The following is a 22,772-nucleotide window of genomic DNA, read 5'->3' as shown; positions in this document are numbered from 1 at the left end:
ATTTACTGTTACTACTCCTCATATGGACTGTAGAGTAACATTACCTGTCCCACATACATGCATACATTTGCAGAGATTCACAACACAGGATAAAATGAGTTTCTTTAACTAACCAAAGTATACTACTTAGTACTATACATAGTTCACACCTGTGTTTGTAAGCTGCTATTTTATTTACTTCGGTACCTAAGTGCTGCATGTCTTACCTATGCAAAATCTAACATTTGAAGGCTCCACACCCCTTTCAAAGATGAAAACCACACAACCAATCTTGGGTGATATGTTAAAAGCCACGCTACAGTACCAGTAAACTCCACTGTTCCCAATTGCCCATGTTTTGAAGGAAATTCCAACCACTCAAACCTAATGTCACACTTGATTGTATCACGAGAGTGTGAGTGTTAAAAACTTGCTAATTAAAGGGCATGGTACCCATTTTGCTCACCACTGTTCACCCATGATGAACACAGGGTCATGTCCTTTAATTATTTAGTTTTTAGACATTTGGCAACATTATAATTAAACGTGGTCCAATACCACTTTTACTGATACTTCTGATACAAGTATTTGTACTGAAATTATCTGCCAATACCAATACTAAGCATTTAAGCCTAGACAAGTTTATTATAGAAATTTCACTGTTGTGATACATAGCTAGCTATAAAATATCACAGTAATTGTGCAGTTTTATTGATCTCAGTTCAATCAAGTTTCAAAATATTCATTGTATAATCAGCTAAACATGACGTACATCATTGTGTGATTTGAGGTAGTTTTCTTGTAAGCTTATTGATTAGGTAATTGATTGTGTGGGTGGTCGATAAATTCTACAATGTTGTTACAACCTTGCAACCATACCATTTCATGAGCAAGCAAGCCAATTATCAAGCAGTAATAAACTTACTTCAGTGAGGAACAACTACACTGTCATTTGATTACAAAGGATTTACGTGCTTTAGTGTGTGGAGCAATTGTAGCAATACCTTGGAAAAGATAATAAAGGCTTTGTTTACACTACTTTGTTAGTCCAACTAAGTAATTTTGCTACTGGAAACTTAGCTAGAGATGGTGCAATGAAGTGGTGAGTGTCTACTGGTGGTATCTGTACCTTGTATTACCAATACCAATCCGATACCAACCAATACCACTGGTATTGATCCACCTTTAATTATAATTATATTTGATAGCCCCTCCAGCACACCATCCGGCTTCCATCTTAATAAAAGATACATCCAACATATATATATATACCTATGACCTATGTAGTATAAAATAGGTCTGTGGAGCTTGATTAAATACGCCACAATGTAACAGTTTTAAACCAGGCGCGCGCCCACAGCCGGCCGAAATTGTTTTCATGAAACGTGTGTGTGTACCTACCTATCTACCTATCTATGTTTGTCCGTATGCACCCACATTAGCAAAATCATTAAATAATGGTAAAAGCAGCTTTTACGTAAGAAGTAAAAGTGAAATGAAGTCTGTATTAAACTTCTGCACAAGTGAACTTTGCTCTGAGGTGGTTTCTTTTTGGCGGACTGAAATACGGGTGTGGCGACTTTTGTAAACTACCTTCCCTTTGAGGTTTTCAGGTGTTTAGCAACTGAAAAACAACGGTGCAGGCTTCGTACACTACCAGGAATAGCCTATCGTTTCGAGTTGAAAGGGGGCGTATCCCTTATGTACGTGAACGAAAATGAAGAGTAGCTTTGAGGCTTTGTCAAGCGAATTTGGGGGAAAAAACATGATAGTCAAACTATAAAACAGTTTAGAAGATATTTCTGTCCGTAATATGTTGGTAAAAGCGGTTTGTTTAACAAGCGCTTCCTTAGCAGTGCATAGCAACGTAATTAAACGAATTATGGAATTTTCATGAATTATAAAATACGAGAATTAGCTAATATTATTGCACAACCCAAAACTACCCTATTGTAAAATAGTAATACATAGTTGGTTAATTCATAGTAGCATATACTAGCTGCATGGCGCCTGGTTTTTAGAAGTAGTACAACATCAACTTGTTTATTCTAACTGCTTGCAAGATTATCATTTCTTAGGCTTAGGGTGCTATTCTCAAGCATCTGTAATATGGTAGCCTCTAAGGTGAGTAAAATGGCAATATAATGCACATAAAAATTAATAATTCTCTGTTTAATAGTCTGGATAATTCATGTATTAACATAAAAGTAAACTATGGTGAATTTCTTATTATGCAGTGCATTTGAGCTTTCTTGCCTAAATATATCGTTCAAAACCAGCCTCAATTTTTTGTTCCTGACAACTTGGCAGTATTGGTTAACTAATCATAGATAAGCACACAAATTTGGTGTCAATAAAATTATGCTAATTGTTTTACTTTCCAAATTATCTGATGTTGTCATGCAGTATTGTAACTTGGGGATGTTCACCATTGCTTTGGCTCAAAGTGTACCTTTTTATCAACCATGTACAGAAGATACTATTATCCATGATGCATGCATTCAGAGCTTTGATCATGTGTGTGGATTGATTGCAAAGATGATCCTTTCACTATGCAAAACAGAGCTGAAACTAAAGCAGAATGGCCACTTCGTGCATTAGTAGTTGACATTTCAGCCACTAATTTTGTTGTACGAGTATTAGTTGAAGCACTAGTATTTTGGGCATATAGGAAAGATTGAGGAGACATTGCTGTGTTTCACTATCCTAGTACTCATGTATTCCCTACTTCAGTCATGCATTGCTAGAAATTAAATATCCACTAGTACAACTGCATTTGTAATGACCTGCCATAATCCATTACATATTATTTACACGATCCCTACTATTTCCAAAGTTCCTTACACTTATAAAATAACATGGCAAGCTTATATACTCAATAGCAAAGTATACTTTAGTGATTCAAACATTACACAATGTATATAATGACTTTAGGACAAATCATCCAGCAGTGGTTCAGGCAGTACAGAATTTGATGATTTTGATATGATGCTATCTACATATGATCTTGATGAAGCAGCCAAAAGGTGTGTGCTTGCAGAATGTTTTTGTTTAACTCACTTTAAAGAATTTCAATGTAATGTTATTGATGCTGTCCTGAAAAGAAGAGATTCACTGGTTATTCAACCCACAGGAAGTGGCAAGAGCCTATGCTACCAATTTCCTGCAGTTTTCACAAAACGGCTAACACTGGTAATTACACCCACAATAAGTCTAATGCAAGATCAGACAAATGAATTAGAAAAGTTGGGAATCTCTGCGGTATACTTGGGGTCAGCTCAAACAGACCCTAGTGCTGAAAGCAAGGCACTCAGTGCTGAGTCAAATACATCACTGGTCTTTGTAAGTCCAGAGTGGCTGTTTAATGACAAAGGCAACTATTTAAAAATTCAGGCACTAACTGGTACCAATAAAATCGGATTAATCGCTATAGATGAAGCACATCTTGTCTATGACTGGCAAGATTTCAGGCAAACCTATATAGAAGATGCGAAGAATTGCATGCCTTGTTTCCAAATGTCCCACTTATGGCACTGTCTGCAACTGTTGTTCCTCAGGTTGAAGATGCATTAAAATCCTTCATGCATGATCCTCTGGTTGCAAGAAGTTCTGTTAATCGCAGTAATGTTTACCTGGCTGCAAAGGCATGCAAGTTTAAAAGGACAGATGGATCCAAGAAATCTATTTCTCTAGACTCCAGAGACTTCAACAACTTTGCTGATCTTGTAACAGAATTGATTGAGGAACTTTGCAGTATTGTATATACAGATTTTGCGTGCCATGTTGGCCCTATTGTTCTAGCATTAAGAAACCGAGGTGTGCTGAGTATTGGTTACTATGGAAAAATGAAAGAATTAGAAAAGAGGGAATCTTACTGCAAATGGAAGAGTGGAGAAATCCAAGTTATAGTTGCCACAAGAGCATTTGGGTTGGGAATCAACAAGAGTAATGTACGTTTTGTCATACGAAATGGTTTGCCCCCATCTATTAGTGCTTGGGTACAAGAATTTGGGAGGGCAGGTAGGGATGGGGAGCAATCGTATGCATACATTGTATTTAGTGATCATGACATACAGCATGTGGGATTTTGGGCAAGAGATATGGCAAGACAGCATCGTACTAATGATATTGATGATTCTGCACATCAATTTAGTGCTGCTTTGCCATTTTCTTATGCACATCTTGCTGGCACTTGCAGGAGAAAAGTGCTTCTGGAGCTATTTGGAGAGAATAGTAGTGATATGACATGCCCAGAGCAATGCTGTGATGTTTGTGACCAGAAGATAGGTTTGCTAGGGGACAAGAAATTGGAATTGACTTTGTTGGTACAAGCTATTGATGAACTGAAGAATGTAGGTGAAGTTAAAATTACTGAATGGATTAGAGGAGGGAATGTAGCTTGGATGCAAAATGTCACTCAATCAAACCCTTCTGCTTATGGGAAAAGTCCAATTGGGCTGTCAAAAGAATGGTGGAGATCATTCATTCGTCAATGCTCTGCAGCAGGATACATCCTGCGCTTGGTTAAGCCCGCCACTTTTGGGGCAGCATCACGTGTTCAAGGAGCTTATGCACAGTTAGAACCTACGTCAAAAGGAAGGAGTGCTGTAAGTGATAAGCAACCAACTTTGTTACCGGAGATAAATGAGGTAGGCAAGTCAGTTAGTAAAACAAATGATGCACCAAAGATAGTGACAAAGCGCATTGGGAAAGGGAAGCATTTACTTCCAGTGCTAAACGGCCTTTTAAGTGCAAATGAAAACTGGATACCTCTGGAAACTAAAGAAATGTATCAGTATCCTGGTTTGCATAAGAGTCTTGCTGGAAATGTTTTGCATTACACTGAAAATGTTGAGGCCTTGCCACACTTCAGTGATCCCCACTTTTTATGGTCAGATATCCAACTAAGTAAAACAAGCACCACTAAAGGAAAGCTAACAATGGAAATTGATTCAAAAGCAGAATATTTGAATTACTGGTTATCACATTGCAATGGTGTGAAGAAATGTCAAGAATGTGACCATGTTTTACCCAAATCGCATTGCAAGAACAACTGTAAGGAACACCCTGAAGCTGGTTTAATCACCACCGAAGGATGTGCAGTAGAATTTATCTATGTTTATCCACAAAATGCAGAAGACAAAAGACGGTGGATTGGAGGATTAATCCGAAGTTCTGAGGTGGCACCAGCACTGAATTTGCATAATCACCCTATAGGGCATAGCTTAAGTCATAAACTACCTGCTATGGTAGTTTCAGATATGGCCAGAACCCTAGAGGACAATCCATACTTGACCACTCGCCAGTTACAATGTGGTCAAGGATTAGGTTATTGACCTGGTTCAGTTGATATTTCTGGCAGTAGTTATCATCGCATTGATCACCACAGGAAGAAAATTTTACGAGACACATGTGTCTTATCAACTGTAGTTGGTGAAATGGAAAAGATTGCTGACAAAGTGGATAGTAAAGATGCTGCTAATGAAGGGTCAAGTGCATTGTCAGAGGCATTTAAGAAGCTTGGAAGGCCTTACATGAGGGATTATGCTATTACTTCATCAATCACCTACCAGTTTATAATGAGCCATTGATGTGCAAACTATTGGCAGAAGCTGACTTCCTTGAAACGGACACAACGTATAATGAAAACACAGAGCTCACTTACCTTTTCAATGCCACTGTATTTGACTATAAAACAATGAAATGGGCAGTTGTGGCCCGTATGAGAGGTAACAAGGAGTCATCTGAATTTTATCGTTTAGCTTTCAAGCTAATGTTTGATACATGTCAACAGGAGTATCCCCATTTTAAAGTGGGTGAAACTCTTAAAGGAATCATAGTTGATTGGAGTGATACCGAATCCAAAGGATTGCAGGAAGTGATTGGTGAAGAAACTGCTGAATTGGTACTGAAAGGCTGTAGTGTTCATTGGACAAGATCTTACCAGCGAGTAGCGGAAAGGGTGAACTGCAGTGTTTCGAAGGGAAACAGAAGAGCAGCGGTTGAGGCTTTCTGCTTAATTGCAAAGAATATAATGATTGTAGCAGAAAAGCAGCATGTACTACAACTGTTTGATGTGTTGCATGATACAGGAAAGCTGTTATCAGTTGAACAGCTTCACATACCACTCACTGAAGAGCAAATTGCAATTGTTTCTGGCTGTGATTGGTCTGGTGCCAAGCATTGGGTGGAATGGTGGACAAGAGAAAACCACTTACGGATGTTGAGCAAACCATTTGCGAAGATGGATTCAGGCATATGGAATAAGGCACCAAGAAACACCAATGGTGTAGAAAGAGCCAATTCCTTAGCTAAGGATGGTGACAGCAGGAAAAAATCTTTGTTTTGTGCAATGCAGTCTTTGTATGAAAAAGATAAGGTTTTTGCTCAGCAGTATATTGCAGCTGACGGTGGATCGAAAATAACCTATCGATCAGAAGTATCTGAGGAACAGCGAATGAAGGCTGCAGTCAAAAGAAATTAAAGGCACGGCAATGTGGCAGTAAGGATAGTGCAGCAAGTTTGGGACCACCAGATAAGAAACAGCATTTTGACAACAGCCAGCAGCAGAAAGGAACTAAGAAGGGTCAAACTAAACCAGGTAGAAATAATGAAAAATTGGCAATTGATAATGGAGGGAGACATGAAGTGGAAGTTCGATATCATGATGGCATATGGTACAGAGGATGGTTGTCAACTGTTAACCTTATCACAGGAAAATGGGTAATCCGATTTTACGATGATGATGAGACTACAGAAGTTAATTTCCCTGACAAAGATGTGCGACTTGTCAATCAGAAGTAACTTGTGATTTTTGAACAGGACTGTTTACTTTTATCACTTTGTTAATGATTATTTAGTAGTTTGTCACCAAAGCAGTGTACTAACAATTGTATGCATTGTTAACCAAAAGTTGTTTGCATTATAATTAATTGGTCCTCTTATTATGATTATTAATTGAATTATTGCATCGTACCTTAATTAATTGTGGACATATAGTTAGTTGTATCATGATGCTGGAGTGCATAAACAATTGTTACAAAATAGCATTCACCGACTCCTATTATTGTATGCGTTTCAGCAGATATAAATTTATTGACATAAATCTATTGTTTCAGCTTGATGTGTTGTATACGTTTTCTACACTATTTATACATCTTTGGCAAATTATGTAAAACCAATTATTGTGTGTATTTGTTTTTGTTTTGTTTGTGTACTATATATTTCCCTGTTAAGCAATTAGCTATGTTTCTGACTCCTTTTATTTACAGGTCTGCATATAACCTTATCACAGGTCCCTAGTAGGATAGCACTAACTATGTAATTTACTGTGTTTATATGGCTTTTCAAAATGACAGGGTGGCACCAAAAGGCATAGCCTGTACAAGGATGCTTTCCTACATGTGAGCAAAAAACAAGGTAGCGTAAGCAATCAATTATCAACACTCTTATTTCTGCAAGCACTACCTTTGCTTTAAACATTCCTCAGACACAAATTTGGCAAATGTATTCCACTTGATATTGTAGAGGTTTTCTGTACCCAAAGTTTGATGTCAATGGCTCCCTCCCTTGACCAGTAACAGCTGAAAAGGTGAGGAGTCAAAATAATTAGTTACCATCACCATGACTCAATTATCAGAGTTCACACATATTTGTGTTTCAAATACCAGAAGATTATCTGACCACTGGCTAAAACTCTAAAGCCATCAAAATTTGATAAAAGTCCCAATGTAATTATGAGTTCCTAACCAGCATCCGTGCATATTTTCAGCATGTAAACTTGTGTAACACAAGAGTTGTGAATCATTTTGTAAAAATGCACACAGATTGTTTGATAGTTCAACACACAATGGTAATTTAACAGTTTTACAGCAACTAACAGTGAAACCAGTTCCCTACTAATGCTAAATCCTCTTTGCTTTATTCATCATCACATACCAACCAAGACATGATTATGCATAGCTAATGTGCACACATAATTTCTTCAATTGTGTGTGCATCAACAATGAGTGACTGATGTCATAGTTTATGTAATGTAGGAGTTGTACCATCACTGAACCTCCTAGTCAGTGTGTATCATCCAGTACACTACAGATAATAAACACTACAGTAGTTGATAGCGGAGAGTATACTTGTGTTGCAATCAATGATTTTGGTAGATACATGGCTTCTGCACAGCTAACAGTCAATGGTAAGTCAGTGCTTGAAGTGTTTTCAAGACAACTATTCAGTACACACTCTTTCCATCCACTAAAATTATCTCCGATCTATGGCATGGCAGTTGCAATGATCACATGATCTGCTGCAAAGATTATTCTAATAAAAGCACATGCATTGCCATTCTATCATTCACTGATTTATTTTATGTAAAATTAGGTAGGCATCACGTGATTATTAAGGATAGTCATGTGAATTCTTTGTTTTTAACTGTTTGGCATAAAATCTTCCCTTTATAGTGCACTTCCCTGTAAAGTTACTTTCACAATGCATTTTATGCCAATGACAGTGGCGTAAAAGCTTGTCATTAAGTACTTAATGACAAGCTTGGCGTAAAATCTTGTCTTTAGGGTTAAAGAAATGATTGGCATAAAATCTTGTCTTTAGGCGTAAAGGCAATTTTTGTCATTATACGCCAACGTCTGCACAACCCTGGTGAACCGTATAATAGTTCGCTCAGTATAGCGTGTTTACAGTATTCTTCTGACAGTGGAGAGAAGTCATGGTAGCTGTGGAAGAGAATTGTATCTTTGGCAGTGCTTTAGAAGGCTAGGAGGGTGATTAATAAGCACGAAAGGTGCCGGTGTCACAGTGATATATGTTTCCCCGGGTAACGTGTTTCCCGCACACATATCCCTAGGGATCCGTGTTTCCCCGCACACATATCACTAACTCGCTAGCGACCTACAAGTCACAGTGATATGTGTTTCCCCGGGTAATATGTTTCCCCTTTATAAAGTGCAACGTACGTAGTGTTAGCATAGGCGCGCATGCACTTTTAATAATCATAGCTAGCCATACCTATACAACTAATACTATAATTATACGGATAGTTATAAAAACCGGAATCGAAATGGGAAACGAAACGAAACGAAATCAGCCTACAGTATAGTGGAGGACAATCACTATATTATGCAATAATATATGCACGCAGTACCTGTTTATGCATCAAGCAAGACTCCAGGTGGCAGATTTCTCTGCACGGCGCTTATCGATTAGATAGAGATATTAAACGCCTGCTCCTATCCGAGGGTCTGGGGACTCTATAATAGAAAAGTTCTGTACTTGGGTAGGTGAGCGTTGATTGTCCCTTGACCACTTTTGACTAGGAATAACTACTTGATCATTACAAATCGTTTACGGAAAAAAAAAAGCAGTGGGTTGACGAGTCTGAAGCCATAGGGATCCATCTGTGGCTATTGTGGCACGCTTATGAAAGTGGTTAAGGGACAATCAACGGCTCACCTACCCAAGCACAGAACTTTTCTATTGTATAGTCCCCAGACCCTCGGATAGGAGCAGGCGTTTAATATCTCTAATCGATAAGAACCGTGCAGAGAAATCTGCCACCTGGAGTCTTGCTTGATGCATAAACAGGTACTGCGTGCATATATTATAGTGTAACTGTGCATAATATAGTGATTGTCCTCTACTAGAATGTAGGCTGATTTCGTTTCGTTTCGTTTCGTTTCCCGTTTCGATTCCGGTTTTTATAACTAGCCTAATTATACATGTTGATAGAGGAAATCAAGCCATTCACTGGCATTCAACTATAACTGCTAAACTGTGCTGTGATTTGGCTATATGTACGTAGCTATAGCATCAGTTCAATAAAACAGTAGCTACAAGTACATGCAAGTAGACTCTATACAATAAAATACTATCTCTAGCAGGGGCGGATCCGGGGGGGCACAGGGGGCACGTTCCCCCCCCCCCCCCCCCCCTTAAAAAATGTATATAAGATCGAGATACTCTAATAGAGCAGTCAATCACCAATCACTCTAATAAAGCAGTCATAGTGTTCATGGGGAAGTGTAGTCTGGCGCCGCCCGCCCCTTCGCATAAAGTAAGGGTCTGGTGAAATACAGATACTAAATCATTTCTAGCGCCCAGATTCGGCGCTAGCCAATTAGTGCATGCCAATGACGTTCACACAGAAATCGCCTTGGCAACACAATGCTTTTGTTCGAATTGAAGTGCAATTATCTGACGTAACAAGCATTACGTTCGCTGCCTAATTGAATTCCTTTTGAAATGATTAGGTATTTGTATTTCACCAGACCCTTACTTTTTGCGAAGGGGCGGGCGACGCCAGACTAGGGGAAGTGTAGCTTACTTAGGAAGCTATAAATAAGATTTTATTTTACATAACATACGTGATATAATATATTTGGTAAAGGATAACTAGCTATTATTGTTGTGACCTTTTTTTTTTTTTTTTTGCTCTTCAACTTTTTTCAGCAAGGTGCCCCCCCTCTTTCCAGACTCTGGATCCGCCCCTGTCTAGCTATATAGAGTAAATCATGTGATTGCAGCTATATGTATAACTAATCATTGTAGTTATAGCAGTCAGTCATTATCTACCCCCTTGCCGGTTCTATCTGGAGTTCCCCAAGGGAGTATTTTGGGACCCCTACTCTTCATTATTTACATGAATGATTTACCATCTTGTGTTATCATCAGTAAAACTTTACTATTCATTGACGACACCATGCAAGATTTATAGTATTGTAGTCCTGGAGATATTTCACTATTTCAAAATGATTTAGACTCAGCAACTTTGTGGAGTACAAGATATAATGTGTTCTTTAATCCAAAAAAGAGTGTCCACCTATATTAATGCAAAAAATCATCACTAGTTACAAAATAGCTGACACACAAGTTTTAACAAATAGTTCACATAAAGATCTTGGTATTATAATATCATCAGACCTACCTTGGGATCAACACTCCAAAAACATAATCCCTAAGACCTACAGAATGCTAGGACTGCTCCATCACAGCTTTAGCAGGCATCAAACAGTGACAGCCTAGAGAACTTTGTATATTTCCTTAGTGAGATTGCAAGTTATATACTGTTCAGTGATTTGGAAACCTAACCATATCAAGGACATCACACTTATTGAGCAGGTCCAGAGAAGAGCAACAAAGTTTATTTTAAATGACTGTAGTTCTGATTATTACTATAGCTATATAGCTAGTATATAATTATTGTATTAGCTTAATTATATAGTAACTATATAGCTAGTTAGCTGACTATAGAAAAATTAGGAACAATTTCACTTTGGAATAATTTACCTAACCTAGCTAAAGACTCTAATTCACTTGAAGTATTTAAATCTATAATTAAATTATAATTTACTTAGCTATTGTATTGCATTTTTTGTGATTCGTCTGTACATTTTCTTCATTTCTGAAATTGTACAGTATAGGTAAATAATAATAATAATATATAATAATAGCTATATACATGCAATATGCATGGGTGTCTATATTAGCTAGATAGCAATATATCTACTGAATGGTTGAATCGCGTACTGCTTGCAACTAGCCATAGGACCTTGGAGTTACTGCACGATAGCTATATCATAGTGGGAAACACGGATCCCTGGTGATATATGTGCGGGGAAACACGAATCCCTAGGGATATGTGTGTGCCGTGAAGTATTAAAAAAATCGCTACGGGAAACACATATCACTGACAGCTTTTGTTGAGAAACACGGATCCCTAGTGATATGTGTGCGGGGAAACACGGATCCCTAGGGATATGTGTGCGGGAAACACGTTACCCGGGGAAACATATATCACTGTGACACCGGGACTGAACTGAAAGAAGCCATTCTTTATAAAGAATCTCGAGGGAATTTCTCCGTGTTAAACACCCGTTTCTTGGTATCCCTGACAAGAGTGATCATTCCAGTATGTAGTGGTTCAATGTCAAAGGACTGGGATAGGTAAGGCTGTTCAACATTTCCGCGCAAGGGAGGGGCACCAGCTAGTTGTTAGAACGATTGTAGTTGTTCAGCGCAACAACCTAGCTTGTTGGCCTTCTCTGCACCATCTCTAGTTTGTCAATGTTTTGTTCATGGTATGGAGACCAGACTGTATACAGGCATATTCAAGAATGGGACGAACACATGTATTACAATAGCATTTAGCTAACTGCTAAACCAGACATTTTGGTATGTTACATTGTAAAAAAGCCCCTTACTGAATTTTGCCTTTGCAGTGATGATGTTGATACCTGTATGCTGTGCCCATTTTAGGTTGCTGTCCAGCAATAACAACACTCCAGGTACAGCACTTAGTATGGCTTATAGGCTTTGGTTGTCAGAACTAACATGAAAGTGAGACAACTGTAATTATGACTGCTGAAATATGCCCAGCAAATGCAAATCTCAATAAGCCAGATTTTACTAAGTGCCACATGTGTTCCGTTCTTGATAGCTATGCCATGGTGGTATGACTAGACACGAACAATTTACAGATAATATAGTAATTGTTTCTTCATGGTGAGTGCCGAGTTCTGCACACAAACAAACAGAGTTGCATGAAGATGTTCTACACACCTGCATGCAAACTCAAGTGTCATGATCAACTACATGCAAAATTAGTGTAGTAGACTAGATAGTAGATGTCCAGAAAATCTATATGTATTTTTATACAACAGATGGATCAGTCCACACACATTTGTGTAATTTGTAAGATTTGTTGTTTTGCTATAGAAAAACAGCCGTATCCTTGGACTCCATGCACTATTTACCAGAAAACTAGTTATCTGCAATTTAATGACGTAAACAGTACACACATCAGGGGAATCAATCACTTGTGATTAAATGTTGTCATGTCTGTCCATGTGTCCCGTCAGCACTACATGAATGTAGTTTAACTTCTCACATCTATATAGGTGCACTGGATAAGCCAGAGTTATGACAATCATGTCAGAAAGGTTTATTGTATTAACCACCACTGAGACCACTTCACAGTTGGGAAGTGGATTATACACCCAAAATATTTTCATGAAGTTCTTGCATTTAGTGTATGATTATTGTACATGTTTGGTTTTGTAAGTTTTTGCATTTGCACACATCTGAGGGGCAGAGACGACTAGTATAGTGACCCATCTATTATCCGAACCCAGAGTATGTTCAGATAATTGAACTGAAATTGAAGCTCATACATTTCTGTACAGAACTGTTCAATTAGTCAAATAGAATGCTCACTTATTCTAAAAAATCTATCATTTCTACAGTTCAGATGTGGCCGTATAAAGGAAGGACCACTGTAGTAAGTCATCAAACATAAAGACACTTTAACATATTCAGTCTCATCACCTCAGCAGTAATACCTAAAAGTATAGCATTGGTTGCATGATCTGTGAAAGACACCTCCCAGAGTCTTCCTTTCAGCAATCCCAATTGCAATATGTGCACTGAGTATTTCTAGGTGACAGCTGGCTACTTATACAATGGACCAAAGAATCATAGAACACATCATAGCTAACTGAGCATTTTCTATCATGGAACAATTATTACAAAGACATACAGAGCTTATCTCACTAAAAATCTGAAACATTCACACTCAGTAGCTAGCTCGAACTCAGGTACAGTGGATCTGCTGAGTTAAATCCCTGGGTGGTACTCCAGCCAGTAGCCAATACCTTTAGTAACAACAGCAAACAGAGTAACGAAACTTGTCCGGAATAGCCTTTAAGAGAAATTCCCTGTTGAATGGCTCTATTCGAGGCTCTATTTTTAGTCCGCCCCTTCGTGCAGTTACTATTCAACCTTGTAAAGAATTACCAGAGGTGTACTTCTCTTTCACTTCTAGTACGAGTTCTTTTCATCACCAGAAGAACACTGTAAACACGATACACTGAGCGAACTATTACACGGTTCACCAGTACAGTCATAGATAATAGAGTATAAGGGATAGGAAACGCAATAACGTGACGTCACAAAATACGTACATTTCTATTGGAATTCCGTGTGTTAGGCGCAATCTGTGAATTTGCGCAGTTTATAAATTACGCTGCGCATTTTGTGAATTAAAAAAAATAAATAAATAAATTTTTGCGGTTCGCGTGTGGATGATTCCTTTTCGCTCCGTACGTCCTCTTCATTTGGGGCTTGTTTTTAGACTTCAAGTGTCTGCTATTGCTCCCACTGGATATTAACAAGATCTCCCGCGTAGTGAGTACGCATTTCCTGAAGTGGAGTATCCTGAAGCAACCCCTGAAGCGACCCAGTTGTGGTACCGTGGCTGTGCTTCTTCCTTAACGGTACACTTAACAGGCCAGTCGGTTTTATCCATTTAATTGCAGTCAACTTTGACGCATTTTTCTTTTTCATTGGCAGGTGGGCTTTAATTAGAGTTTTCTAGTCCTAATACACTGAAATGGCTGATAATGCTGGAAGCAAGAAGAGAAAAGCTGGACTTGATGATTCACCAGATAAGTGCCACTATGTGTTAAATAAGCAATTAGATGTATGTGGGAAATGTAACAAGAAATGTGAGGAAGATGACGATGCCATACAATGTGATTTATGTCGTATGTGGGTACATACTAATTGTGATAATGTTTCTCAAGAACAGTACAAAGCAATTAACACTCTATCTGAAATCAACAACTGTGTACTACTGCAATATTAATGATTGTCTAACTCGTCTCAAAAGTATCATTAATGATTGGATGATCCACCAGGCTGGGCTACCCCAACCAGATCTAACTGTCTCAACCTTATCAGCAGATCTTGAGCAACTGGCTTCAGCACACTGCAACATCGAAAAGGCTGTGTCCGATTTGTCTAATAAAATAGAAACCTTGCAGTTGCAGGAGACAAAGCTGGTTGACCAAATCCAAACAACGTCAAATGCCCTTGATAGACATACAGCCAATCCTACTCAACAAGTGCCTGATCGCAAATCCAATGTTGTTTTGTATGGTATCGATGAATGCTCTTCAAGAACATCTAGACACGAAAGACAACAGAATGATGTTAAAGCCGTTTTAGAAACCCTTAGTAGTATAAAGGTTCAGATAAACCCTGATCACGTAATCGACTGTTTTCGTCTTGGGAAATTCAAACAGAATCAATCTAGGCCACGGCCCATCTTAATTAAACTCCAACGTACCATGGACGTAAATACAATTTTAGCGAACAAAAGTTCCTTACCTTCCCCATTGATTATCAAACCTGATATGTCACCACAAGAAAGAGCAATAGAGTCAGTTTTACTAAAGGAAAGATGGTCCCTAATCAAGGCTGGTCATAACTGTAAACAAATCAAACTTAGCAACAATCGTATTTTTGTCAACAACCAACTTCATGGAGAAGTTATTAATGCAGTTTTTAAATACTCTTCATCTACAGCTTCGAATTCGTCAGCTCAACCAATGGACATAACACACACGAAACAACCGCGCTCACAGGAGCAGTCTTCCTGATGACTGCTCAGCTACAAGTAGTTACAATGCTTCAAATTTCCAAAATCCCAATCATACTAAACTAAAAATCTTGAGTCTAAATTGTTGTAGTTTACGCAGTTCCGGAAAAAGAGCTCATTTCCAAGCCTTAATTGAAGAACACAACCCTCATATTATTTGTGGCTGTGAATCACATCTTGATAGTTCTTATTACAATGCTGAAATTTTTCCTCCTACATATACTGTATTAAGAAAGGATCGAGTAGAGGGTGCTGGAGGTGTATTCTTATGCGTTAAGGAAGGCCTAGATGTATCTGAAGAACCTGAATTGGATGTAAATGCTGAAATCATTTGGGCAAAAGTGACTCCTTCTAAAAGGGCCCCCATTTATGTTTGCTCATTTTATCGTCCACCAGACCTGTCCATTGACCCCATACTGCAATTGGGATTATCTTTGAACACTCTTACACGTAGGTTTACTGAACTACCTAATGTAATAGTAATGGGTGATTTCAACCTTCCAGGTATTAATTGGTTAGATGGAAGTGGTCAGGTTACCTCTAATCCTAGCTATGGAGTAGAACTAAATAATGTATTTCTTGATCAAATTAATGATATTGGCCTTAATCAATTTGTCAATACTCCGACTAGAAACAACAACATACTTGATCTTGTACTTTCTACCTCATCTACCATTTTGGACTTAACTACTGCACCAGGAATGTCGGATCATGAGGCCGTTGTCTTCCATCATAATATAGATAACACAAATATTAATACTAAATCTGAACACAAAGTTGCTTTATACCACCGAGCTAATCTTGAGAATATTAAAAGAGACCTACTTGAATTTCAAACTCATTTTCTTGGGAATGATCCTTACTGTAAAACCGTCGAACAAAACTGGACTGATCTAAAAGGTGTAATCAATGACAGTGTTGCAAAGCACGTGCCATACAAAACTATACGTTCCAACTCCAAATTACCATGGATAAACAGAGAAATAAAGAGGGATATGAAGAGACGTAAACAATTATACAACATAGCTAAAAGAACCAAATCTAGTAATGACTGGAATGCCTATCGCAAGATTAAAAACTCTATAAATAGCAAGATTAAAGTAGCACACAATAATTATTTTAATAGAATGTTTGACAACTCATTTAATGGAAATCGTAGACAATTTTGGAAGTATATTAGAGCAAAACGTAAGGACTACCATAATATCTCCACCCTAATTGTAGATGGTGAATCTATCTCAGATACAAAGAGTAAAGCCAATGCATTAAACAACTATTTTGAGTCAGTCTTCACTAAAGAAAACTTATCTAATATCCCTTCCATGAATGGTTGCAACAACCCTGTGAATGCTCTGCCTACTATGCCAAGTATTACATTTTCAGTGGCTGGTATCCAACATCAATTATCCCTATTAGATACCAACAAAGCCAGTGGGCCAGACAACATTCATCCATATATCTTGAAGAATTGTGCAAACGAAATATCTCCTATACTGCAAGCTATATTCACTCAATCACTAGACACAGGTATACAACCTTCCGATTGGCTCATGGCCAATGTATGTCCAGTTTTCAAGAAAGGAAACCGTACTAGTACCGCAAACTACCGACCAATATCATTGACTTCTGTATGCTCCAAAACTATGGAACATATTATATATCATTCCATAATGAATCATTTAAACTCAAATAGCATTCTCATTGATACCCAGCACGGCTTCAGATCCCAGCACTCTTGTGTTACCCAACTTATTTCACTGATAGAAGACTTGTCACATGCTCTAGACCAACAGAAACAAACCGATGTCATTCTCCTTGACTTTGCTAAAGCGTTTGATAGTGTCCCACATCAAAGACTATTAGTTAAATTAAGACACTATGGTATCAACGATCACATCTGTCAGTGGGTCAATACTTGGCTGACCAGAAGGTCACAGCAAGTAGCTTTGGACGGTACTTTTTCTGACTCGATAGCTGTTCACTCAGGAGTCCCTCAAGGGACGGTTCTCGGCCCTTTGATGTTTCTTCTATACATTAATGATATAACAGAACATGTAAATTCGCCACTACGGTTATTTGCTGATGACTGTTTACTTTACAGAATTATCACCACCAAGGAGGATGCCATTCAACTTCAGCATGATCTTGATCAACTACACGAATGGGCAACTAAGTGGCAATTAAGATTCAATGTAACCAAATGTACTATTATGCGGTTTACCAGATCATTATCACCAATCATTTTCAACTACAAGCTAAACAATCACAACTTGGGTACATCAAACCAACACTCCTACCTTGGTGTTATATTGGATAACAAACTATCATGGTCTCCACATATTAGTAATATAGCTGCTAAGGCCAATAGAACATTAAACTTCTTGAAACGCAATCTGAGTTGCTGCTCGTCTAACATCAAAGCAACAGCCTACCTTACGATAGTACGACCGTCAATGGAATACGCTGCAGTCATCTGGGACCCATACCACCATAACAATATTCAACAGCTAGAGAAAGTACAGCGTAGGGCAGCTAGATGGGTCCTAAATGATTTCAATCGATTCAGTTCAGTCACAGCTATGTTACAGCATCTTTCTTGGCCAAGCCTTCAGCTGAGACGTAAAATATCCAGATTACAAGCACTTTTTAAAATTATACATCAAGATTATTCACTGTCAATTCCTCCTCATTTTATTTCAATGACAAGATCCACCAGACTATATCACCCACATCGTTTTATTCTACCAAATTCATCTACCTATTCATACCAACAGAGCTTTTTCTCCAGATCAATTAAGGATTGGAACAACTTACCATCTTCCATCATTGAGAGCAACAATATTGACTCTTTTTCAGCGGAACTGCAAACATTGTATGGAACCCAATAACTGTAATCTTTGTAACTACGTAGCTAAATTCATTTTATGATTGCTTTTTTTTTTTTTCCCTGAGCATATCAGCTGTGCTGTCTGCTCAGTAACAATAATAATAATAATAATAATAATTCATAAAATGCGCAACAATTTATAAATTGCGCAGCTCGAATGAGGACGCGGTGCGATCGAGTGTGCAATTTACGACCTACTATCGTTTCACACCTGGTAGTTCACGCGATTTAAGACCTAATTTCGTTTCACACCTGGTGGTTCACGAGACCTCCTCGTGGTTCTTATAGTGCTTGCGCGAGGTGTGAGCTTCAACGAGTTAGCTAGCTAGTCAGTATGTCGAAAGAAGGTCACAGAGAGCTGTTCGAAAAGTTCTGCAGAACGAAGTATTTTGATCACACCACTACAAGCAAGACAGTATCAGAGGAGAAGGCTAAGAAAATCATAGACGTTTCGAGTGGAATTGAAAGACGCGATGTTTCAAACTCCTTCAAATTCTGGGTTATTAAAACGAAGAAGTTTGCTTTATTAAATTAACTATCCAGAGTTGAAGTTAGAAAATGTCCTATGTCTGCCAGCCAAGCAAAGAGTAAGAAATGATGGTTTTTTGTGCCTCTCTTCACAAAACTATATTACAGAATGATAATGACAAAACTGCCTTTGGTCATCATCGCATAGTGGCAACAGCTGAGAAGTTTTATGATATATTAGAGCGTGTGCACTCAACGGAAAATGGGCATGTAGGCTACAAGAAAACGCTTGCAGAGGTATGGGAATTGTGTATGCTGTCATATTATTAAAGTGTCACCAAGTTTTATGGTCACTGAGACTGCATAATAATAATATAGTGAAGATGGGGTGGTCCTATGTTTATAATATAGCCACGCTTAATTTAATTTTGTAACTAAACACGTGAGCCCATTCCTTGGAGTATATACTGAGTTGGAAATAATACTGAGATAATAAAAGAAATCATTACGTGCGTGCAATGCAGGAGATGATCAACTAATGTTGTAGCCTATTGTGGAAGTAGTTTTGGGAATATAGTGCTACACAGTAGAAAATTGAGCAAAGAAATCAATTTGAACAGTGAATATACTGACTACAAGTGCTTATATTCACAGCCATAACTTTAGAAGAGTTTGAAAATTTGGTTTGGATGTTGACCATATATTGGCATATCTATCAGAGATATAACGAATTGGTTAAAATAGTAAAATAGTAATACATGGTTGGTTAATTCCAGATGAGTTAGCTAGCTGCATGGTGCTTGGCTATTAGAAGTAGCACAACATCAACTTGTTTCTGATTGCACTAGTGTGTTAACTGTTCTTGTTATGGCATAGCTATGTTATACACATTTGGCTATAACTGCTTTATTAGAGTGTCTAGATTTCAATACTTAAAGGTATAGGAGTGCAGTTCCCATTGTTTTGTTTTCAACAGCAGCTGACTGCAATTAAAGGACATAATTGTGTGGCTCTGAAGTGTGGCATGTATGTGTTCTGATTGTTTAAGAGTGTGGTCCAGTCATGTCATTGTATCATTGAAGCTACATGTATTGTATCTGTCAGTAGTTTAAATGTCAAATAGTTGTTTGACTTGTTCTTCTAAGGAAAGTGTCTATACAGAAATTTAACACCTTATTATTATGGTTTCCTTGTATGAAGGAGATGATCATGTAATATAACAGAAAACAGACACTTATCAGAACCAGAAAGGTTTATTCGTGAGTTTGTTATTGTGGTGGCCATGTACTGCTTGCTTTGGTTTGGCCTCTGACGTTGTGACAAGTCAAACAGACAGTCAGGCAGACAGAAAAAAATGGGTTTTGGCAATTTTAAAAATACAGGATTGATGTTTGATACACTAAGACTATTCAAAACTCATTTGCATCTCATATTTGTATGGTTTTAAACTACAACATTCTGAGAGCCGCCATTTATTTCTTTAGTATTTGATAGCAGTACTTATTTCACACTTTGCCCACTTTTGTTTGTATGTCTAATTATATTTCCCGGCATTCTTAAGTATGTGTATTTAACAAACTTTCCCACAATTATAATTTCTAATTGTGTTACTATTGTAGGTCCAAAGAATGTATGAAGGTTTGCCAAGGGAGGCAGCTCAATATTTTTGTAGCACATGCCATATTTGCCAGCTGAAGCAGCCACAGAATTGTACTGCTCCTTTGAAGCCAATCATTTCATCAGGATTTTTAACACGTTGTCAGGTTTGTTGTGGGAGAGAGTATAATTTACATAGAGGATTATTCACTCTTGCTTATTTTAGATAGATTTGATAGATATGAGGCACATGCCAGATGATTCTTATTGCTACATTGCACATTACATGGGCCACTGGTCAAAGTTTCACGTGCTATGGCCACTGATAAACAAGAGTGCCGTTGAAGTAGCTAGTGGGCTTGTGCACAAGGTTTTCCCATATTTTGGGCTCCCCAAAATATTGCAATCAGATAATGGAAGGGAATTTGTTAATAAAGTTATTAGAGAGATATTGAAGTCGTGGCCAGGAGAAGTGACAATGATCAATGGTAGACCTTGCCATTCACAGTCACAAGGTTTAATTGAAAAGGGCAACCATCTTGTAGAAATGCAGTTGCAAGCATTTAAATGTGAGCACAAGGATTCCAACTTTGTACCTTGGACTGACTGGCTGCCACGTATTCAATGTAAGTACTAGTATGAGCCTAACTAATATGTAATGTGCTCTTGCAGATAATTTAAATGTTCAAGTGTGTCACACTTTAAAACAAAGCCCATATGAAGTGGTGTTTGGCCAGCCACCAAGGTTAACCCCATTTGCTGAACTTCCCGAAGGAGTTGACCATTGTATAATGGAAGAGGATTTAACTAATCTTATCAAAGATCGTTAGTGGTTCAATAGTGATGTAAAAAAATCATGTGGCGCTTTCAACTAGATGATGTGTCACTGCCATTTGATGAATTACCACCAACTGTGTTTCCACCAACATCTAGTTCAAGGATGTCACCACAACAACTGAGTAGAAGTACATCACCACCATCAAAGGTTAAGCAAGGATTAAATGTGTAGAGGAAATTCCATATAGTCCTGTGGAAGATGATTGCGTAGAAGTCACGGTTGATGGTTTCTTTTTAGTGTAATGTATAAATTTCTAGTAGTTTGTTTTCTTACCGCAATTGGTTTAGCCACATGGTGAAGAAAGTTCAAGAATATTATCCTACTGAACCATCAAATCAGAAGACTGAGCAAGGATATGTAATGGACAGTGCTGCTTAATGCTTAAAGCAGATTGCACTCCATTGTCTTTCAGACATGCTCACAGCATTATCCTAGATTAACAGCCATGCTCTTTAATACAACAACGCTGCTCTTAAGTGCTTAACAGATATGGCTAAACTTAGACAGGCTTTAGTTTTGAGAAAAATGCTCAGCAAGTCACATTTGGTAACTGCCTCTAAGTTAAACATTGTAGACAAAACTTATGTGCATGCATTGGTTTGACATCCAGGTCAATAGTATGGTGTTCACATGCATTTAGTAGTAGTATAGTGCATCAATAGAAGTCAATGCCTTGTGATAATTATAATCCTGTGGAGAAAATATATATATATTTTTTTGTTTATTAGTAGAACCATTGAATGACTATTGCCATTCTTGTGGAATGATTGGTTTGGTGGATGATGATACAACTCCCTTGGTGAGCTCTAGTTACATTAACGAATCTTGTATTTATGTGTGTGAACTCTGTAGGTCAGGTGCAATAGTTGCTCATGGGGGTACCACAGACAGTGCTTAAGAAGGCATGAAGTGACAATCTCACAGGACGAAAACAGTTTTAACTTTGTAGGGCCATGCTGTTCAAAGAATGGGCCTGTGTTTGTGTATAGCTAACTGCTGTATTGGAGCTAATTCCAAGTTAAAATTGTAACTTTGTCACAAGCTGAATTTGAATATTAAAAAAATCAATTAGATCTACACTGAATATAAATATTGTGTTCTAGCTAGTGCATCAGAGGCGTGGTGTTGGATGTGTGCTCCATGCAGGAACTTGATCAGACAGAATGCACCTTATCCAATCCAACTGCAGAGTACACAAAGGAACCTTGGAGGGAGAGATAGTCAATACAGAGAAAGCGGAACCGTCTTGACCCATGTTCCTGGTAGTAAACATAGCTATTAAGGGGCCTTATTAAAGTTATATAGCATTGTATCAATCATCTAAGAACACTTCGTCGTAGGTACAAACGCCATCCCACTCATCATGTCTCAAGCATCATTGCTTCTACTGAAGACACTCTCATGGGCAAAATTAAGGCAGCTAAACAGAGCTTTGAATCACACCTCATCAATTCCTATGCTTCATCTAATAACAACAAGATATTTAAGTATCTTTGATCTATCACTAAATCCAACAAAATTCCTTCAGTCATGAACCTTGACTCACTGAATGCTAATAC

The 22,772-nt window shown here is 38.0% G+C and overlaps 1 protein-coding gene and 1 long non-coding RNA gene across 2 annotated transcripts in view; both read left to right on the top strand.

Annotated features, from left to right (window-relative positions):
- Positions 1-22,772, top strand: part of LOC136239477 (perivitellin-2 67 kDa subunit-like) — a 186,582-nt gene that overhangs the window by 20,303 nt on the left and 143,507 nt on the right. The gene's annotated exons all lie outside the window — the stretch shown is intronic.
- Positions 21,331-22,273, top strand: LOC136238170 (uncharacterized). Its single transcript, XR_010692835.1, has 3 exons — positions 21,331-21,360; positions 21,945-22,012; positions 22,066-22,273. It is a non-coding gene; the product is annotated as an uncharacterized lncRNA (long non-coding RNA).

The sequence above is a fragment of the Dysidea avara genome, chromosome 11 (assembly GCF_963678975.1).
Source record: "Dysidea avara chromosome 11, odDysAvar1.4, whole genome shotgun sequence".
In the NCBI taxonomy this organism is placed as follows: domain Eukaryota; kingdom Metazoa; phylum Porifera; class Demospongiae; order Dictyoceratida; family Dysideidae; genus Dysidea; species Dysidea avara.
Note: the sequence above shows the minus strand (reverse complement) of the source record. Positions and strands in the feature narration are given on the sequence as shown.